The sequence below is a fragment of the Ailuropoda melanoleuca genome, chromosome 4 (genome assembly GCF_002007445.2).
Source record: "Ailuropoda melanoleuca isolate Jingjing chromosome 4, ASM200744v2, whole genome shotgun sequence".
NCBI lineage: Eukaryota > Metazoa > Chordata > Mammalia > Carnivora > Ursidae > Ailuropoda > Ailuropoda melanoleuca.
Genome location: NC_048221.1, coordinates 56,748,009 through 56,766,485, shown reverse-complemented (window position 1 = coordinate 56,766,485; position 18,477 = coordinate 56,748,009).

Genomic DNA, 18,477 nt, shown 5'->3' with positions numbered 1-18,477 from the left:
TTTTTCCTCTGAAGCAAAAACTTTTAAATTTTGATGAAGTCCAATTCATCTATTTTTCTTTGATTGCTTGTGTCGTAGCTATAATATCTAAGAAAGCATTGGCTAATCCAAGGTCACAAAGATTTATCCCTATGTTCTCTTCTAGTAGTTTTATAGTTTTGGCTCTTACATTTAGGTCTTTTCTATTTTGAATTAATCTTTTGTATATGGTGTGAGGTAGGGGTTGTCATTTTTTTAAAGATTTTATTTGTTTATTTGACAGAGAGAGAGAGAGAGCAAGAGCACAAGCAGTGGGAGCATCAGGTAGAGGGAGAGAGAGAAGCAGGGTCTCCGCTGAGCAAGGAGCCCTGTTAAGTCAGACACTTAACCTACTGAGCCACCATGGTGCTCTGTCATTCTTTCAACCTATTTGTGTCTTTGAATCTAAAGTGTGTCTCTTGTAGATAGCATATAGTTGAATCATATTTTTAAAAAAATTCATTCTGTCAACCTCTGCCCATTAATTGGAGTGTTTAATCCATTTATATTTAATGTAATTCATGATAAGGTGGGATTAATGTCTACCATTTTGCTCTTTGTTTTATATATACATATTTATGGCAGCTATATATATGAATATATATTGAATATATATATAGCAACTTTGGAAATCATATTCTCCCTTCACCACAGTTTTGTTTTGTTTTGTTTTCTTTTTTTTTCTTTTCTTTTCTTTTCTTTTCTTTTCTTTTCTTTTCTTTTCTTCTTTCTTTTCTTCTTTCTTTTCTTTTCTTTCTGCTGGCTTTTAAAAACTGTTGTCTCTGACTTTTCTGGACTAATTCTGTAACGTTTGTATTCTTTGTCATGTGTGGTCACTGATTTGTCTGTTGTGTTAGCTTAAAGGTCAGCTAATGTTTGGACAGAGATTTTCTAAATTCCTGGAAGCAACATGTCCTCCAGTTTTTGCTGAGGGGTTGTGTGTGTGTGTGTGTGTGTGTGTGTGTGTGTGTGTGTGTGTGTGTATTGGGGCATGCCTTTATTTCAATGCTTACCCAGGCAGTTTACAACTCCATCTTAGCCTTCACTGCCTGCTTGTGCAGATTCTCAAAGTTAGCCAGAGGTAAGAGTTTAAGGCCTCCTCAGAGTTTTTTCTGAGCAATTTTTTAGCCCTGAATATCCACACAGTCCTACACCCCTTCGTGGCCTCCTAGAATCCCAGTACTCTGTAGGTTCAGTGTTCATATGGATATTTCATTTGTCAGTTTTTTTTAAGATTTATTTATTCACTTTAAAGTAAGAGTGTGAGTGGGGGGAGGGGCAGAGGGAGAGGGAGAGAGAGATTCTCAAGCAGACTCCCCACTGAGTGTGGAGCCCAACTCAGAGCTCGATCTCATGACCCTGAGCCCTGACCTGAGCTGAAATCAAGAGTCTGACACTCAATTAACTAAGCAACCCAGGCACCCCTCAGCTTTTTATTTTAAGCTCTTTGGTTAATATATCATTTCCCCTAATTGCTATCCAGGCATCCACAACACTTGACAATCGCCATTGATGGTTTTTGACAAATAATTCCAGGAGACAGACTATTTGCACTGGGTGAGTTCCAAGTCAGTTCAAATAAAGACTGTTTTGCAAGTGGGGTCTTTCAGGGAATGGCCAGAATGTCAGTTCTCTGGCATTGGGGCTTTAAATGAGCCCCCATCTTATCCTGCTTCCTCCGTGGCTGCCAGGCTGCTGGTTTTAACCATGATTGTGGGTTCTTGGCTTTTAAGGTATCATGGAGCTATGGGGAGGGAAAGATGGGCTAGGATAAGCTAAAATAGCACAAAGCTCATCGTTTTTACTGAGAGTCAGCCTTTTTTCTTGATTAAACCTCTTCAGATTGCTGCATGTCTTTGGTTAATTTCGAGTTCCAAAGTGTTGATTCTAACCATTTTTGCCAGATTTCTCATTGTTTTTATGCAGCAGAGAAATGTTGGATGTCCTTATTTAGCTATTTTCACTGCTGTCACCTCTCTGAGTGATTTTTGACTCTTACTTTACATACAATTGTAAACAGTTTGGTTTCCCACCCAAAGTGGTTAGACAGCAGTGATTGGAAGGACAGAAAGTGGGTGTTATAGTTATGCATTCTTTACCACAGTGAGTATTCCTTCCCCCCATTTCTTTTCAAGCCACAGAGACCTGCATGGATATCAGAACAGGAATCTAGCTGTATTGAGCAGGGAAAGTTGGGAAAGACCTGCTTCCCAGCTCCTCATTGTCTGTCCCTGCTCCATTTAATGAGTCCTGTACTCTGCAGGCCCCCTTCTGTAGGCCTGGGCCCCATCCCATTTGGAGGTTTGAAGAGTATGTGGCTCTGGCAATTAGCCGACTCAGTTTTCTGTCCCTGCTCTGGAGACCTTTCAGAGTAAGCCCCCACTTCTCCCTATCATCTTCCTATCCTGCACAGCTGGATGGCAGAATAATGACTTTATTAAGCGCATCCTGCACTTAATTCCCCAAGGATGCCAGTCCACTAGGAAAGACTAAATCTGCCACCAGCAGCCACACAGCTGGTTTAGTCTCATCTGTCCAAACCTGGATGGGGGTCCAGGGAAGATGCACATGGGTTGCTCTTCAGGACCACCGGATTCTGTGGGCCTGGGGCTAACCCTGGATGGAGGCCATCATCCGCATACAGCTGAGTGAGCTATGTAGGTTCTGCCTACCTGTGTGGGGTGGGCCCAACATCTGAGACTGGCGGGGTCTGGGGTCTGGGCATCAGTCAGCATTCATGGTCTGGGAGGGTTCTAGGATAGGAACTCATGTAGGGAGCACACTCCTGAGTGCTGTCAGGTAGGGCAGAGGGGAATTTACAGAGTCAAGGAGGAAAGAGGTTCTTAGAGGGGTGCAGGAGGCTGAACCCTTAGGAAATGAATCAGCAGATCAAGTCATGGAAGACATTTCCTGGAGGGTACATGCTGCCTTGAATGGGAGCAAGATTAGAGAAGTCAGAACACCTGTTGTTTCTCTGGGCCTTAACTTTCTCATCTCTGAAATGGGACTAGTGATTCTTTACTTTGATAAAGCCCAGAGTCAGAGAGGGGTTGGACTCTGCACACAGGAAGCAAGTGCAGGTGAGATGCTGTAGGGAATGACCTTGCTCTCCAAGGTGACTCGACCATACCACACTGCCTGTTCTGGCTAGGGGTCCTGTGTCAGACAGGACTCCTCTGGCTTCAAGGGAAAGAAATCTGACTTGGCTTAAGCAAAGGGCAGATGTGATTAGCACATATAGCTGGAAAGTGTCTAGAGATCTGGTCAGGTGTGCTTGGTCCAGGTTGGGACCTACAGAAATGAGTCTTTCCATATTCTTTCTTTGTCCTTCCCTCTGTGTAGCTTCATTCTCAAATAGGCTCACCTCACTTTGGGTCCTGATGGCCACAGCTTCCATTCTACCAACTTACCAAACCCAAAGAAAAGCAGGCCACCCAGTCCCAGCCTAACTCTCATTGTCAACACTGTGTCTTATGTTCATCACTGAACCAGTTGTGTGAGTGTGAAAGTTCAGGCCAAGACCACATCCCTCTCCTTGGAAAGGGAGTGGGACAGGGCTGGGGAAGGGTGGCTCTGCTTCCTTCATACTACATGCAATGAAACCAGGGGGATGATTTCCCCCAGGGGCTCAGGGTGCTGTTACCAGCAGGATGCTGGGTAGGCAAAACCATCAGGTGCTGTATCCATCTGTTTGGGCTGTCATAACAAATTTCATAGGGTGAGGGCTTCAACAACAGACATGGATTCCTCACCATTCCAAAGGCTGGGAGTCCAAGATCAAGGTGCTGGCAAATTTGTTTCCTGGCGAGGACTCTCTTCCTGGCTTATAGAAGTCCACCTTCTAGTTCTGTCCTAATGTAATGGAGAGAGTGAGCAAGCTCTGTGCTGTCACTTCTCATAAGGACACTAATCCTAATCCCTTCGCGGGACCCTGATTCTCATGCCTCATCAATTCTAATTACCTCCAAAAGGCTCCATCTCCAAATACCATCAAATTGGAAGTTGGGGCTTCACATATGAATTTAGGGGGCACAGTCAGTCCCTAACAGGTCCCCCACAGAGTGGCACAACCAGGTCCTACTATTTGGGCTACATCTGGGGCAGCTTTGCTTCCTTCTTGTCCGTAGCCCCGCTCTTGGCTTTGCTTGGGGGTCTGTGCTTGTCCTCTTCACCCACGGCTCCCTACCAGCCAGACTTCCCTCCACCCTGAACCGCGGCTCTCCACGGCAGGTCTCAGCCACAGAATTCTTGCACCCCACCCTCACCCCTGTCCCATCTAGGCCCAAAGCAGGCCCTCAACTGACAGTCAGTCTTCTGTTTCTTGTTCAGATCTTGACCAATCCATTGATTTATTCATTCCTTTATTCTCCTGCTTATCCATTCATTCATCCAACACCTATTCACTGAGTAACTAAGATGAGTAACGCACCATCCCAGGAAATGCAGAAGTGCAGACAAATTGGTCTCCCATGGCCCCGAATCAAAGGGACTCCCTTCTCCTTGCCAGGCCCTAAATTAATCCATTTAAAAACAGCTTTATTGAAGTATAATTGCCATATAAGAACTGTGCATAATTAAAGTGTACAATTTGATTAGTTTTGACACAATATATATCTGCGAAACTATCACCCCTATCAGGATAATAAGCATATCTGTCACCCTCAAAGTTTCCATATGCCCCTTTGTTATTTTGTCATTCTTCCCTCTGCCCCTGCCCCCACCCACAGGAAACATTGATCTGCTTTGGGCCACTATAGATTTGCTTGAATTTCCTAACATTTTATAGAAGTATAACAAGACAGCATGAACCCCGTTTTGTCTGGTGTTTTCACTTAGCATGGTTATTTTAAGATTCACCCATGTTGCCACTCACACTGGCAGCTCAGCCTTTGGTTGCTGAGTGGCGTTCCATTGTACCACAGTTTGTTTACCCATTCACCTCTGGAGGGATTTTGGATTTGCTGAGAATACTCATATGCAGGTCAGAATTGTGAAGGGATAGGATGGAAACCTGATGGCTTTGTGATTGGTGACTGCAGAGTTCTGGATCCCAGCACACAGAAGGCCCTAGGGCTGGGTGTTTGGAAAACATGAGAATGTGCTCATCCATTGACCAGCATTTTCCACACTGTGTTCTGTAAGAAGTGGGTTTGATGTTGAAAGGTTTGGAAAATCCTCCCCATTCTTAGAGATTCATCATCTTTATTAGCTTGGTAAAGGCTCTGAGAAGTCCTGCAGTAAGGAAAATCCAGTATCTGATGAGCTAGTTTGGCCATACAACTTCTGCCCTCTTTTGTCCTAGGGATGACTGCAGAGCTCGCGTAGAAGCAGTTGGAGGACCCTGGCTCTGGGCCACAGCGCTGCCAGCACACAAGGGACAGGTGTCCACTCTCAGATATGCCACCCCAGTGTGTGGACACTTCACCTATTGGGTCTCATATGCATTCACAATTGACTCATGATGTTTTATTTTATAGGTACTGCTTGCACATAGAAAAGCATTGAGAATAAAACAACAAACACTGGTAAACAACATACAATTTGTCTGCACTCTGTTTCGGTTTGTGTGTCTGTGTCTGTGTGTGTGTGATTTAAAGGAGTAAAACCTCACCAATATAGATTAAGCTTCCTGAGTGTCTCTTCCCCGTCCTACTACCTCTTTCTCCTTAGCAGAAACCACTATTCGGAATTTGGTGTTTCTCCTTTCCAGGCACATCTTTATTCTTTTACTGCATACATTCTTATAGCTCTAAATAATATATAGTATTGTCTTGCATGTTTTAAAATTTCATAAATGATAATATACTATATGTAAAATTCTGCATCTTTCTTTCTTTTGCTAAACATATGTTTTAGATTTAACTGTGGTTCCTTAATTTTAAGTATTGCGTAGTGTCCCATTGGGTGAATAGACCACGGTCCATGCTCCATTATCTGGTTGGTGGATGAACATTGCCAGGATGCTCTTCATTTTTCTCATAATAAACAAAGCTGTGGTGACAATTTTTGTGCTTGTCTTCGTGTTCCATGTATGAGAATTAGGGATGAATTGCTGGATCTTGGGGTAAGGGTATCAGGAACTCTACCTGGGTATTACCAAAAAGTAGGCACCAATTTATGTTCCCATCTGCACTGTAGGAGAGCTCCATTTTCTCTCCATCACCAACATCCATGTATGTCTGTCTGTCTGTCTGTCTGTCTACATGTATTTTAATGGGGGTAGGGCCCTCAGGCCTAGACCCACAGGGACCTTTATCCCAACTATACTCCCACTAAGTGAATGATTTGGTAGAGGGTCTGCAGCATTGCCCACCTAAGTACAGGGAGAGGCTTCCCTCTTCCAGGGAGGGAGGTCCTTGAACATTAAGGAGGTGACTTTCCATGTTACTCAGGGAGAGCAGCAGTCTCGGCAGGGTCACCTGCTAAACCCCTGCAGGACTTGGCTGAGCACAGTACTGTGGCCCCAACTCCAGAAGTCTAAGTTCCTACCTGACCTCAACAGTCCCAGTTACTGAAGTCTGGGTGCTGGACTCATAACGCAAAGATTTGTTAAGGTCCCAGCACCACCTGTCTTATCCCTTCACGCAAAGAAGCCCCAATCTCACACTCAAAGATTTGGGGTGTGGTATTTGCCCCTGATCTTACTTACGTGCCACAGATCTTTGACCTTGAAGCTTACACATGCAGCAGATCTCTTCTAACATCTGGTCTAGGTTTATGTAGAAGACAGTCCTGTCTGGGAATTCCAGACTTTTAAATGGCAGAATAATGTCTGGTCTGTAATAGGTGCTCAATAAATATGCACGGAATGAAAGGAAATTCTGTTTAGTTTCCAACTCCTTACTGCTGACATGGAGCATGTTTCCATATGTTAACTGGCCACCCCACTTCCTTCTCCTGTGAATTCTTCCTTTCTGTCTTTCGCCCATTCTTTTGCTGGGTTGTTTGGCATTTTCTTTCTGATTTGTAGCAGCTCTTTACATATCCTGAAAAATAATCTTTTGTCAGTTCTGTGCGTAGCAAATATCTTTCCCAGTTTGTAGCTTGTTTTTTTTTTTTAATTTTGTTTATTGTGTCTCTTGTCTTACAGCAGGCTTTAAATTTTAATGTATGCAAAGTTCTCAATCTTTCCCTTTGTAGTTTGTGATTTTGTGTCTTATTCAATAAATCTTTCCCCACCAGAAGTCATAAAGATTTTTTTTCTATTTTTTAATAAGCCTTATAGTTTTATTCACTATTTAATTCTGTAATGTATCTCTTTTTTTTTTATATTGTATGATTTGAATTAAGGATTAACTTTTTTTTTTTTTTGGTAGGGACAACGGTTTTTGTTTTCTGGCACCTTCCTCACTGCTCTGCAGGGCTAGGTCTTTCCTTCTGTGTCTGAGTCTGTGTCTGGTCTCCCTATCCTTCCCCTTTGGTGTATTTCTCTTACTGTGCCAACGTCACACTGTTTTAGTTACTAAAGCCTTGTGGCCGATCTTAATAACTATCTTGATGGGTTCCCCCACCTTTTTGCTCAGGAGTGTCTTAGCTATTCTTAGTCCTTTCCTCATCCACATAAATTTTCAGATTAGTTTGTCATGTTCTATAAAATTTTCTATTGGGATTTGAGATGAAATTTATAGATCAATTTGGGGGAGTTGGCATTTTTATGACACTGAGTCTTCTCACCCATGCACACGGCATATCTACCTAATTTACTTTGGTTTTCTTTTATGTTTTTCAATAAAGTCTTATAATTTTCTCCACAAAGATTATGCACATCTTCTTTTTAGGTTTCTTTTGAATTCTATAAATGTATTGTTAGAGTTATTGGTGTCTATTTAAAATTAAAATTTCTGATTGTTAGTTGCTGTGGTCTAGGGATACAATTTGTTTTTGTATTTTAACTTGGATCCAGCAATTTTGCTCAACTCTTTGTTAGCTGTATTAGACTGTTTGTGGGTTCTGTAGGACTTCTGGTGTAGATAATCTTATAATTTGTTCATGATAAAATTTTTGCTTCTTCCTTTTCAATGCTTATACACTGCATTTCTTTTTCTTGTCTTACTGCACAAGCTAGGACCTTTAGTACATGTTGAATAGATGCGGTGATAGTAGGAGTCCTTGTCATGTTCCTGACTTTTATTGGATGATTCTAACATTTTATCATTAATCATGAGTTTATAGTGGGTTTTCCACACATACTTTGTATCATACTAAGGATTTCCATTTTATTCTTGTTTTGTTAAGCGTCTTTGCTGTGAATGGACACTAATTCCACATATATTCAGATGATCTTATGGTTTTTCATTTCATCTATTGAGAATAAATATGTTAATAGCTCTTTCAAATATAAACATCTTACATTGCTGAAGGGAGTTACTTGGGTCACATATTTGGCAAAAGTATCTGTAAGTTGTTTAGCCTTTATGAAGGTTTTTTTTTTCTTCCATGGAAATAAATGAAGTCCAACCAAATGAGAAAAAGCAAGAGTTATTTATTCAGAGCTTCCTATATCAGGGGAGTCAGCCACCATCACTTGTGTTTTGGTGGGGACTCAAGGGCAGGCAGAGGAGTGGGAAAGCTTTCTAGTGGAAGAAGGGAGGGCTTCAGGCATGCCCTGCTGGAGGCTGTGGGCCTAAGAAAGCTGTAGGCAAGCTCACTGGAGGGAGGCATCCTTGTGATTCTTTAGGGGAGCGTTTTGGCTTTCTGTGGTTGGTCCTAAGTTGGAAGTGGGGACAAAATTAGGGAAATTGTCAGTTATTAGTCAAGTGCTGTCTGTTTGGGGCTGATTATTACAGGACTTATTGTTTAGCTTCCCGGACTGTTTGTTAGAGATTCTGGTCTGACTTCCCACGAATCTGACTTGTAGAGATTTATAGAGAGGAGCCCGGCCACCTGGGGTGGTGTCTAGATGATGGGTCAGCTTTCTGGGCTGGCAGCTGCTGATTGTGGGCCTGAGTTCCATATATACTGCTGGCCATTGTCTGCTTTTATATTCAGCGCCTTACTTTGAGGGGTCCGGTGTCAACCCTACAGGTCAAGACTCTTACTCTTGGTGCAGGAGAATCAGAATTTGGGGCCGCTGCTCCTCCGACACCAAATCGCCCCTCACACACCTGAGCCTCCCCACTGATATAATTTCTGTGTCTGCTCTTTCTCCTCCTTTGCTTGGTGTGCTGGCTTTCAGTTTCCTAGATCTTGTCCCTTTTTCTACCAGTTTCCTTTGCCTTTAAAGAAATATGTGTTATATTTTATCTACTATTTCTGTGTGTTTGCAGCAGGGGGATTTCAGGTTTTACTGTCTGCCAAGTTGCTGGTACCAGAAGTCTCCAAGCTGCCCTTAAAGTGGGAAGTGCTTTCATTCATTTTTTTTGCTCAAAAACATTCATTAACTGTGACTTGCAGAGGGCTCAAGCTGGCAGCCCCGAGCAGGATCTGGCCCTCAGTCGTGTTTTTGTTCAAAATGAAATGGAAAATGGTTTGTTAAAGTCCTGATGTAAACACTTTATAGAGAGCATGTCCTTGATGTTCACCAAATATTTAGAATTTGTGGTAGATTTCTTACCAAAATATCCACAATTATTCTCTTCTTTAGACCCTTGCACCTTTGTGATGTGATGCAGGTAGAATGAGTTCATTTCTCCACCCTGGACTCTGGGCTGGCCTGGGACCTGCTTTGGTCAGTAGAATGTGGAGGAAATGACGGTGTTCTTGTTCTCAGCCTGGGTCTCAGGAGGCCCTGTACATTTCCAACGTGGCTCTTGGAGCAGCCCAGCTGCCATGTGACCAAGCCCAGGCTCCCCTGCTGGAGGATGAGGCACAGGTGAAGCAGAAGCCATCCTTGGCCAGTTGCTCTGGGCCAGTATCCTATTACTGCAGGTGAACAAGCAAGCCCAGCCACGGCCCGCCGAACCCAGCCTAGACCAAAGACCCATTGGCCAAGCCTGGCCCAAATTGCTGACCCATAAATCATGGGCTAAATAAATGGTGGTTGTTTTAAGCCACTCAGTTTTCGGTGGCTTATTGTGTGACAAAAGCTAGCTGACCCAGGACACTTGCCTACATACTGTGTCTGAGTTTGTAATCTGTGGGTTCTTGTGTCCCACCCAGACCTTGTGCTGTATGATGTAAGAAGTCCTAGCTCCTCTCTGAGCCTAACTTTTCTCACCTGACAACAAAGGGAGGTAGGATGCCCCCGTGAGGCCCAGAAAGTGCAATGGCCAGAGGAGCACCTTCTGAGGTGGGTATCCTGCATTCTAAGGCTGCCCAGCTCAGGCCTGGTGTGGTCTTTGGTCGAGAACCCAGGCACACTTGTCCTCTTTCTTCCCTTCTTCTCTGCTGGACTTTTTCCTTCTCCCCTATGACCTGGTTCTGAGAAACTTGCTTCCAGGTGGCTGATAGCCAATCCTTATGTGGACCCTCTGCATTGCATAGAGATCCCCAACCAAAGCTTTGGTTGGTGGGGCCTAGGCATCTCTACTCTCTTATAAGTGATCTGGGAAGACTGAAGCACCCTCAGGACCCCGTAGACACATTCGGATAGTCTGGAACTTCAAGCTTCAGGAGCTTGGTCCAGAGCAACCACTTCAGAACATTATTGATCAGATGTATTTGGTGACAAGCAATAGAAACACAACTCAAAACTACTTAAGAAGAAAGAATTATTTTATATCAGTCTGTTACTTAAAGTCCAAGGGTAGATCTTGTCAGGCCTCAGGCTGCAAAGATGCTCTGATGTACAAGAGGTGTTGGTCTTCTGTCTCCGTCCACAGCTCAGCCCCGTTCATCCTCTCCTGGCTCAGGGCCGGGTCGGCTGTTGGCCATTCCAGACGCACGACAGAGCGGGAGGAAGGGGTTCTCCTACACAACTAACTGAGAAACATTCCTGGAAATGAGTTTGGGTCTTGTACCCATCCTCGAACAAGCTGCTGACCAAGAGGACAGAAGGAGCCGAAGTTCAGCTGCACCTGGGTCACTGGCTGGGAGTGGAAAAGGGAGTCCTCAAAGGGGAATGGAAGCTGCTGTTGGGGAAGGAGGAAGGATACTGGGCAGATGGAAATGACAAGTATCCTCTCCTAGGGCTCCTGGATGTCCTGGTTTGGTCTTATGTTATGTCCATCCCTGTTGAGTAGGAAGGGAGGAAGGATAGGGTGCAGTATGTGGTTAAGCAGGTAAGTTCAGAGAAGAAGAATGCTCTGTTGAATGTTGGAGAGGATTTCCTGAATGGAGAAAAGGGCTACCCAGGAAGTGGGGCACCAGGCTGTCCTTCTGACTGCACCTCTTACTCCAGTGTGTCCCCTCAAATTTGCCCCCTTGAGGAATCTCTGGAAAGCACACAGCTAATTTCCTATTTAACTCCACTAGTGGCTGCCCGTCACCACCGACCTCAGGGTAAAAGTCAAGCCTTCAGTGACCTGGCCTAGCCCTCCTTTGGCCGCCTTGCTGGATAACTCTTCCCACAAGAGTTTTTATCCCACCATGCACAACTCCATACCAAGTCCTTGCTGTCCCCCCGCCTGGAGAAGAGCAAAGACCTTGTAGTCAAACCCAGCCAGCTCCCACTCTCGTCCACCGCACCATGTCTACACAGAGCCAGTCGTAACCATGGCGTGTCCTAGGTACCAGGCGCTTAATGTACATCAACCTTTGACTGCTGCATCAGCCCTCTGGGGTGTGTAGTGTCCACAGCCCCATTTCACAGATGAGAAGCTGAGTGAGTTGCCAGCAGGAAGCAGAGCTGAGAAGCAGACCCAGGCAGCCTGGGCCCAGGCGCCACACTCAGAAGAGGAACCACTGACTGCTCCATGTGCTCATGACAGCCTGGGACTTGGAGCCTTGGACACATTGCTCATCTCTCTGAGCCTCGGCTTTCTGTGCAAGGTACAGCAAGCCAGGCACCCGATCATGGTCAGTCAGCGCGGTTGACGAGCTGCAGTGGACCGAGGTCACTCCTTAGCCCCACCAGCAGTAATGCGGCACCGACTTTGTGCTGGCCCCTGCTCCGGGTGCAGGCGCCGCGAACAGTAAGACAGGAGGGCCCTGTCCTCGGGGAGCCGACATCATGGACCAGCAACCGCGTGAGCAAGAAGATGTCCGAGAAGTGAGTGCTGGGAGGGAAGTTGCCATAGAGCCAGAAGGAGGTGCGCCAGCTTGGCTGGTCAGGGAGGCTGTTGGGGGCTGGGACCTGGAAGGTCGAGGAGCACCCAGGAAGGCATGGGGAGGGGGGTCCTGGCAGTACCGGTGTGAGAGGCCGCTGCGGCTGGAGCTGGGGGTGGGGGCATGGAGCAGGTCAGATGGAAGCCAGACCAGCAGGGGAGGCTGCAGAGCGTGCAGGGTCTAGGGAGGCTTTAAAAAGATCGTTCAAGGGCTTTGTTTGCACCAGCGCTGTGACTGGGGCAAGTCTCTTCCCTCCCTGGTCATCGGTTTCTGTGTATGTTCAGCAGGGCCTGGCCCTCATCCTGTGGTCGAGGTGGGGGTTGGGGCAGAGCCTCTAGTCTCCGCTTAGTCCTGTGTGCTGCCAGACCTTCAGAAAGGCAGCCTGTTCTCCCTCGGTGTCCCCTCCCCAGAGCGGTGGCTCCCACAGACCATCCTCCCGTTGCCCGCAGTGGGCACCGCAGCACTGAGGCTGGACGCACTGGGGGTCACTGCAGGGTCTCTCCTCCCCCAGGCCCAGGAAACCAGAGGTGGGGACATATGCCCCCGGGGCCACACCGGGCAAAAGCGGCAATCCTGTCTTCTTGTTGTTGATTTTAAAAGCCAGGAAAAGGCCCAATTGTTTGCTTTCAGCAGGAAGAACAGCAAACCCAGAGCTCTCAGCAGGCAGTGCAGTGACAGGAGAAATAGGCTCTGTTCCCTTGATGTGGCCAATCTCTGCTGAGCGATGTGGGTCATGGGGGAAGATGGGCAAGGAGAGGCGGAGACAGAGGGAAGCCGGATGCAAGGAGAGGCTCAGATGCACCACTGCGTGCCTGGGAAATTCTTCTGTGGTTAAAAACAATACCTGAATCCCACTCATTGTGCCAAATCAAGCAACAGAGAAGTTTTAGAATAGAAGACGAAAGTCCTCTTATCCCTCCCTCTGCCGGTTTGTATTCCTCTCCCTGGCTTAATCGTTTTTTTTTAAATGTCTGTTTTTGTCCTGACCTTTTTTTAAATGCACATATATATACATATATAATTGTAGTTTAAAAAATAAATGGGATCGCATTATATTATTATTCTATAATTTGATTTTTTTTTCAATCGACAATATGCTTCTGAGATCTTTCTAAATCTCAGTGTCTCTTTCCCACATTTGTTTAAGAATGTGCTATAATTTTCTAACAATTCCCTAACTGAGGAATAGTTAAATTATTTCTGATTCTTTCTTTTGAGTAAAAGATTATCTGTTTTTTGGTATCTGCACACGTGTGCGTGTGAGTGCATGCGTGTGCGTGTGTGTGTGTGTGCGTGTGTGTGTGTGCGTGCTCAGTACCCCCTCTCCTCTACTACTCAAACAGGAGCCCTTCCTTGGGAGCCACCCCCACTGCATCCCATGAGGTTCTGTGGGACCACGGCCCTGGCCTCAGGGTGGGGGGCTGGCTCGGACATGACCCCACTTCACCGTGGGGTCCAGGCTGGGCCAATCTGAGCCCCTCTGAAACCTTACTACCTGTAAAAGCAAGAGCACCACCTGTCAGGAGGGCCCCGGGGCACCTCAGGCCGCACTGTCCTTGTGTCGGCCCCCGAGGTGAGCTAAGGGGCAGAGAGCACACGCTGTGTTTCTTGGGGTCACGATCTGGTTGTGCTCCCAGCCAGCTCCTCTATGCTCTCCCAGATGCACGAGCCCGTGCTTCCCGCTTCCTTCATAGGCTGGCTGGGCGTGGGTTTCTGCCCTGATTTAGAGCCCCCTCTGTAGCTGGTACTATTTTAGGGGAGACATGACAGAGGGTGTCTGCTTTTAGGGAACTTAACTTCTGTCGGAGGTGGAGAAAGCAATCTTGAAGTCAACAAATGGGCCATCAAGTCACCTGCAGGTAATGGATGTGGCTTCCTGGGATGAGGTCCCAAGTCAGGGCACTGCTGTGGGGACCACGTGGTGTTGGGCCTGGAGTGTGGGAGTGACAGCCACAAGAATTCTGCAACTGGCTGGCTGCCCCTGGCTGCTCAGCGAGGTTTGCAGAAAGAAATCGATGAGATCAGGGCTTTAAAATCTCAGCTCGAGACAAAGTCAAAGAATTAGAGAGCTTCAACAACATCCCTACAACAATCTCTTTTCCTTTGTAGCCAAAGGGCTGAGATAGCTGAACATAGGACTCCAGATTTGATCATGGGGTTGCAGAATCAAAGTGTAAATTGAATTAACAGCCATGACATATCTGTTACATAAATGTTGGGGCACAGATCGGAAAGGAGAGGAACATTGAGAATTGGAATGGGCATCTTACTGAACTCAAAAGTTTCTGAAAACAGCCACTTCTTGTCTAAACAGACCCGTTCTTCCCTTCTTAGAAGCCCTGCCACAACCTCACCTGAGCCGGTCTCCTTGCAAGAGGGCAAGAATTACCCTGTGCCTCTTGCTGTCCTCAGAGCCCGGTAGGCTCCAGGAAACAAGCCCGAAATTTGACCCAGGAGAAGATAATTTATGTCTGCATGGGGATTCTCGGATGACGAAGATGATAGACAAAGAGAAAACTCGGTCACAGGTTACAGATACTTCTGCATGCGAGCGGGGAGGGCTTCAGCTCCGCACAGAACCCACGCGTCCATTGCGGCTGGAAGGAGGGATGGCCAGAGTCATGACTGCACACTTATTCACAGGCTGCAGCTAATGCTTTGGGGTTTGGGAAGAACAAGACTGTCCTCAGGACTGGCGACGAGAAGGTTGCAGGAAGACGTACTCGGGTTCAGTCCTGACTCCTGAGTCTGGCGTAGCAGAGCACGTGTCTCAGGCTGCAAGCTCCCTGCAGCTTAAACAATGTGGGAAATTATTGTAGGTGGAAAGAAACCTAGGCGTTGGACTAGTTTCAGGCTGGTTAACTCAGCAGCCCAGCGAAGCCATTGAGGATTTCTCTGCTGTGCCCTCCCTCTGGGTGGGTCTGCCATGGTCCCAGGTTGACGGCCAGACCCAAGAATGACCCGAGGAAGAAGATACCATTTCACGCGCAGGTATGCCTTAGGACTGGCGAAGCATTTTCCAGCAATACCTCTGTCCTTCCACAGATTTTTCAAATCTCGCTGGTCAGATCGGGGTCACGTATCTTATCCTAAACCAGCCACTGGCAAGGGGATGGGACTCTGTGATTGGCTTAGATTATTCATAGGGTGGACTAGATGTGGAAGTTAACCTCCTAACCTTGGCACCTGGGAAGGACCCCCACAGATCTCTCTGGCAGCATCCTCCCCTGGGCTCTCTCCCCCTCTCCCAAAGGCTCTCCTTCTGCATGGGGCAGCCTCCACCACGTACCCCACGTTCCTGGAAAATCCTCTTATCCTTCAGGTGTCACTTCCTCCAGGAGGCCTCGACCCAGCTAGAGGCCTCCTTTATTTTCTCACAGCTTGTCCTTATAGGTACCATTTACTGTGGGCCTGCTATTTGTCCAGTTCTGTGTTCGGGGCTGTATTTATATCACTGAATGCTCATGACAATCCTAGAAGTAATAGTACTATTGCCATTTTATAGGCAAAAATACTGCGGCTCAACGCGAGAGCATTTAATTGCTCATCTCATAATCTCATTCTCTGGTTTCTTGCAGCAGCTGTTGTTGGCTACGCTAGTCACTAAGGACTTGGGGTGCTTCCGACAGAAACCCCTGACTTTTCTCTGGCCCAGGGGTGCACTCCTGATTGCATTGTAGTCTGAATCAGATCTCAGGACAGTAACTGGCTTCCATAATTCCTTGCATCCATCTATACAATCACCCACCCATCTGCCCATCTGTTTGTTTGCTTATCTGTCCATCCATCCATCCATCCATTCATCCATCCATCATCTGTCCGTTTCTCTGTCTGCCCATCCATCCATCCATTTACCCACTCACCCATTCACCTGCCTGTTCATCCACCCATCTGTTCATCTGTCCATCCATCCATTCATTTGCCCATCCACTCCCCATCCACCCATTTGTCCCTTTGTGTCTCTATCCATTGTTCCATCAATCCACCCACCTGTATGTCCATTCATCTATCCATCCAATCAACAAATACTTATTGAATGCTTAAGTGGTTGTTGTGATGTTAGGCACTAGGGATACAATGATGAGCAAAAAGTAGATTTGGCCATTGCTACATTCAGAAGCCACTTTCCCCCATCCCATACACAGCCTAGGGAAGGGACAAGCCATGGCCCAGAACCAAAGATGAACAACCCAGTGTTATGGTCTCAGTTCCAGGATAGCTTTGGGGTAAAAGGAAGGAATTTCTGAATGACAAAGCAGATCAAATTGATGCGTAATCGCTGTTGCTAGGTGGTAGACATTTCAGAACTACTCTGAGACTCACACTGTGATGGGGACAAGAGTTACTGTTGTTTTGTATTCTTGTCTTCTATCCCAGTCTACCCCCAAAAGAACAGAGCCCCTCCTTTCCCTTTTCCTCCACGCCAGTCACCTTCAAATAATTTTAATTGCACAACTCTCCAGACACTATTTTTTTGAGCACAGCACGCCCAGCACTGTACGCTTATGTATACATTATATACGTATTCTAAAGTCAATCCATATAATAAATATTAGCAAAGCTTAGTTTCTTTCTTATTCACTGGGTAATGGATCTCCAGATGTTTTATTCGGCAGGCACTGTTGGTGCCTCCTGCCCTCCAGTAAAAAAAAAAAAAAAAAAAAAGTGTCGTCTTTGCTTCCCTGTCCTGTCTGTGCAGTGAAGGATCCAGAGAATGAACAGAAGGCAGTAGAGCCAGAGATGCTGGGGAAAGTGGGCCGCTTTGGCAGAGAGCTGGGGAGGGCTGGGTGAGACCTGGAGCACCGCTGGGAGGGTGTGGGGGAGCTGGCTGTGGGGGTTTTGCCTTCTGTGCAGGATGGAAAGGGTGGTGATTCAGAGAAGTGTCCCTGGGTTGTGAACCAGAGGCCTTTGAAGCTACTTTGTGGATGGAGGCCAAATTTGGGAGGACTTTTTAGATGCCTTTAGCTTCTGGGCTTTTCTGAATGTGACCCTCTTGAAAGATTCGAGGTGAGGTGGTGAGGAATGTTTTGTCTTTTAAGTAGTAAAAGTAGAAATAATGGTCTAAAGCAGGTTTCTCAACCTCAGCACGATTGACACTTGGGGCCAGGTCATTCTTTGCTGTAGGGACCGTCCTGTGCATTGAGGGATGTTTAGTCGCACCCCTGGCCTCTATCCACTAAGTGCCACTAGCGTCCGCATCCCCCAGTGTGGAAACCAGAAATGCCCGAGGCACTGCCAACAGTCCTGGGGGGCGCTGTCCTCCGGAGTCAGAACCGCTGGCTCTAGGAAACAGTATAAGGGGGGGCTAGTTCCTCGGGACAAAAATCTTAGAAATAGAATGATGGGATGTGAGGGTGTACACATTTTCTTAAAAATAAGTGTAATTTCTAATAATAAAATTAAAACATTATAGCTGCAGAGAAATTAGAAAATGCAGAAATCCACAAAAGCCAGAAAAAGACTCAGCCCACTGCACCCACCAGAGATTACTACTCCTAATATTTCATTTTATAATCTTCTGCCATTTTCTATGCATATAAATAGACACATATTCTATTTTTAAACAAAATGAGATTAAAGTGCACACACTGTTTTGTCATGTACTATTTTCATTGAACGTTGTATGATGACCATCTTTTCATATCAACGAATATAATTCTGCCACACAAATATTCCTGGCTGTTGACTGTAACTGTGTGATTCTATTATAATTTACCCAATCCCCTATCGCTCCTTAAACATTTATTTTTATTTAGCAATTAATGTACGTGTATTGTAGGAAGACGTTAAAATTAAAATAACCACAATGTAGCAAGTATACATTGCCTGCAATCTCACCAGCCGTGGATAATCAGTGTTAAGATTTTAGTGTACATCCTTTCTTACTTTCTTTACAAAAATGAGAAAATGTTGGTACGTGCTATTTTATTACTCTTTTCACTTCACGATCGTGTCCGTATTGGTATGAAACCATTATTGATGGTGGCAGAGAATTCCATTGTAAGAAAATACACGATTTTATATAACCGATGATTGCCTATTAGTTGACATTTAGGCTCCTTATTTTGCCATTCAAAAAACACTGCAATCAACAGCCGTGTAGCTAATTATTTTTTCAGGACGAATTTCTCCAAGAAGAATGGGTGGGTCAAAAGGTACACAAGATGGGCTCAGATGTGGAAAGTGAAATTGCCATCTAAAAAGCTCTACCACTTTATGTTTCCACCAAGAAAGTACAAACACCCATACTTCCATACCCTTGCTAACACCGAATATAATGATAGTAATAATAAAGTGCCAGTTTTATAGGTGAAA